Source organism: Anomaloglossus baeobatrachus, unplaced genomic scaffold (genome assembly GCF_048569485.1).
Source record: "Anomaloglossus baeobatrachus isolate aAnoBae1 unplaced genomic scaffold, aAnoBae1.hap1 Scaffold_216, whole genome shotgun sequence".
Lineage (NCBI taxonomy): Eukaryota > Metazoa > Chordata > Amphibia > Anura > Aromobatidae > Anomaloglossus > Anomaloglossus baeobatrachus.
In genome coordinates this window covers 75,172-79,328 of record NW_027441986.1, presented here as the reverse complement: position 1 = coordinate 79,328, position 4,157 = coordinate 75,172, and the positions used below count along the sequence as shown (strand labels likewise).

The window sequence follows — 4,157 nt, the reverse complement described above, 5'->3', positions numbered from 1 at the left end:
AGAGTTCTTTTCTTACGTTATTGATCACTATAGTGTGCCAGAGCTATTTCTATTGAATTGACTCTTATTTTTTCTGAGCACCTGCTATATACACAGTGACCCAGACATATTCAAGTTTCATTCAGAAGGCAGAGGGAAGCCTTAGCAGCTGAGCCTATATCTTGGCTTGTGAGCATTAGAACAGGCCGGCGATTACAGGGTAACATGAAAAATGTCCAGCTTGCATTATGACTAGAACATGACAATATCCTTTTAAGTACTAACCTATGATGCGTTCCTAAGCAGTTGATGTTATATGTTCTACATTTCATTTTCTGCATACTTTACAAGTAGTAGAATTTGCTTTGATATAGGCAACTGGATTTTCACAATGAAAAGGCAAAGGATAACGCCCGAAAAAGACGCCATACATTATGTCAGTGCCATCACTGACAAACCTGGATTGACCATGAAATACATCAATCCCCTTAAAGGTGAGTTAAAACAAGTTTTAACTAAATTGCCTTAATATTGTCATGCATTAGAATGACTGTCTTAGGTAATGATAAATATTTTCTACAGGAAGAGGAGTGTTTGCTGAAACTGAAATCGAAAAAGGGAGTTTTGTTGCAGAATATCGAGGCGAGCTCACGTATGCACTTACGATGGTAGACAACTACTCGAGATTTATGGTTGTGGTACAAGTCAAAGATCTAATGGCCCATACTGCAGCGAAGGTCTTCCAAGCACACTTATGCAGACCTCATGGCTACTCAGAGAGAGTCCTCACAGATCAAGGCACAGCCTTTGAAGCGGAAATCTTCAAGGACTTCTGCAGCTTTTACCGATGCAGGAAGATGCGCACTACACCCTACCATGCTCAAACCAATGGTTATCAACCTGCTCAGGACTTTACCCCATATTCCAGATGTGGCCTTACAAGTGATTTATAGAGGGGTAACAATACGTTGGGATCACCGGATCTAATCTCCCTTTTTATACACCCTAAAATCTTGTTTGCTTTAGAATAAACAATAACATCATAAAGGTATAGCAGTACCGTTTCAAAGTTTCGGTGTCCCAAGCAGCATTCCATCAGCCTCTGGAAGGTTCCTGGCAAATTGCACAGCTCGAAGGGCATGCTTTTGAACTCGCAGAGACCCATCGGGGTGGCAAAGGCGGTCTTCTCCCGGTCTGCCTCAGCAACGGACACTTGCCAATAGCGACTAGTGAGATCAAGGGTAGAAAAATAATTTGCAGTTCTCAATGCAGCTAGCTATTCCTCAATACAGGGGAGTGGTGCTGTCCTTCTTCTTTAACAGGACCAACGGAGCTGCCCAGAGGCTACAACTGTCACGGATAACCCCAGCCTCCTTCATGTTGCTCAACATGTCCTTGGTACACTGGTAATGTGCAGGTAGTTTTGGCTTATATCTCTCTTTGATGGGTGGGTGTGCACTTGTGGGGATGTAGTGTTTGACCCCTTTTATTCTTCAAAAGTCTAGCGGATGTTTGCTGAAGACTTGCTCGTATTCTTGCACTAGCCTGTAGACCCCCTTCTTGTGATGTGAAGGTGTGGAGTCAGTGCCTACGTGTAATTCCTTACACCACTCCTCTGGCTGACTTGGTGAGCTGTCACTGAATGGGTGGGCTGAAGCAATGGTGGATGCTGCTGTTTGGATAGCATGTGTATCTACTGAGAACAGCTTATCAATGGTGGCAAATCGGAGCAGCTTAATCTCTTGCTCTCCGCAGTTCAACACTCTCATGGGCACTCTTCCCTTCCATATTAATGAATAAAACTATGATGTAAATAGCATATAGATACCCCACAAATGCAGATAAAAGTAGGTTATGGGAAAAGGGGGAAGAGAGAAACAGGAAAATAGTGGAATAAAGTATACCTTCCAGGTGGGAGATGAAATGGCAGCACAGCCAGTGGAGGTGAAGCAAGGGGAGCCTGCAACTAAAGAGTTGAGAGCGTTATCACATGGTGACTGAGCCTGATTGTAACGGGAGCATAGAGGTGCCGATCCTGTCTTACCTGCGTTGGTGTAGAAGTGGGTGTCCTGTGGTGGAGTCAGCTATGTGCAGTGGTGGCCGTGGGTTCTTTTATGTGCGACCGTAGTAATAGCTGCGCCCACTTCCTGTATGGGAGTGGAATGCAGTGAGGGTAATGGAACGCACGCCTGCGCATTTGTGTTTAACGTCGCGCATGTGCAGAACGGAGAAAAGGCTGCGCTCACTTCCTAATGAAAGGGAGTGAGACGCATCTGGGAAGGGAAGGGAAAAGATTAGGGTTTGGGGATGATGAAAGGGCTTTCTACGGGCAAGGATGGCAAAGGGTGGCAGTGACGGAAAGTCAGGCAGCCTGTCCTGTCCTGTCCTGTCCGTCCGTCTTTTTGTATCATGAATTGGAAAGACTGCAAGGGGGAGGGGAGGTGCTTGTGTCCAAAAGGAGGAGTTATTCAGATTCATTGCAGTGGGCGGCGGCTGCAAAAAGCACCATTCTTCTTGTTTTTGCTCTGCAAAACAGCCTTTTCAAGGGTTGGCTTGGGTGACAAAATGTCTTCTGTAGGCGTGGGTTTGTCTCCCTCTCCCTAATATGTGTCCGGTATAGGCCAGGGTGCCACTCAAGGCCGTAACCAATTCGGGTTATAGCTTCTCGGCCTTTTGGCTAAGATCAAGTGTAGTTTCGGAGGACGCTACCTTGGTCGGTACTGGAAGGTGCCTGGGATTGCACGTCTGCCGGCCTTGAGGAAGTGTGTGCGCCTTCTGGTGACACATAGCCCTCTTGTGCCTGGACGGTTCCCAGGCAACGGGAGGCGATCACCTTTGTTATTTTGAAGTCCTACTGATAAACAGAAAAAAAAAAAATTAAATCTGTTCTTATCAGTTTAATATCTGATACGTCCCCTCTCTGGGGACCATATATTAAATGGATTTTTAGAACAAGGAGATGGAAAAAATCTTGCTCTGTCCACTCCACGCATTGACCTGGTATTGCAGTACCTCCAGGACCGGTGCACCCCTTCTTAACCCAGTTTCCAAAAGCAGAACTCAATTCACCTGATTCAAATGAGCCCCATTAGTGAATTGAAAGAAAGCAAAAACTTTATATGCACCTCAATTTGGCCAATTCACTTTTCACACTTTCACCCTTTTTTTTATCTTTCACACCTTTTACTTGCTTTATTGATGCAAAAAGCTGTGCCAAATAGCAAACTCATCTCCACTCAACTTGACCAACTCTGCTATGTCCCGTGCAGTATCTTATTCTCAGTCTTATCTAGATCATTTGCAATTGAATAGAATAGATCCCTTTTGGCTGCTTATGACTGTGTAAAATATGTAGTTTTACTGGGCTGGGATGAGAGAATCCATTGAAGCATGGTGTAGGGATTGTGGTTCCTGTGTGCTAAGAAGAGAGGCTGGCACCAGCCAGAAAGCCCCATTGCAGCCAATAATCACTTAATAACTTTTTCAACTTGTCATCATATGGGAGGCCTTCCATTCCTTGTAGTAGTCTAGTTGCCCACCTTTGAACTGACTCTAACTTCTGAATGTCCTTTTTAAAATGTGGAGCCCAAAACTGGTTCCCATATTCCAGATGTAGCCTTACAAGTGATTTATAGAGGTGTAACAATACGTTGGGATCACGGGATCTAATCTCCCTTTTTATACACCCTAAAATCTTGTCCCAAGCAGCATTCCATCAGCCTCTGGAAGGTTCCTGGCGCATTGCACAGCTCGAAGGGCATGCTTTTGAACTCGCAGAGACCCATAGGGGTCTGCCTCAGCAACGGACACTTGCCAATAGTGACTAGTGAGATCAAGGGTAGAAAAATAATTTGCAGTTCTCAATGCAGCTAGCGATTCCTCAATACGGGGAGTGGTGCCGTCCTTCTTTTTTAACAGGATCAACAGAGCTGCCCAAAGGCTACAACTGTCACGGATAACCCCAGCCGCCTTCATGTTGCTCAACATGTCCTTGGTACACTGGCAATGTGAAGGTGGTATTGGCTTATAGCTCTCTTTGATGGGTGGGTGTGCACCTGTGGGGATGTGGTGTTGGACCCCTTTTATTCCCCCAAAATCTAGCGGGCTTCCCACCGGTAACCCGCTCCCCAGCTTGGATGGATGCTGAGGGAGCCCCTTTTGCCCGCAGGCTCTGGCCC

General features: G+C 45.8%; 1 pseudogene; it reads left to right on the top strand.

The window, feature by feature from the left end:
• The first annotated feature begins 2,807 nt into the window (after positions 1–2,807).
• On the top strand, positions 2,808–3,013 carry LOC142261405 (U2 spliceosomal RNA; annotated as a pseudogene).
• Positions 3,014–4,157: the final 1,144 nt, after the last annotated feature.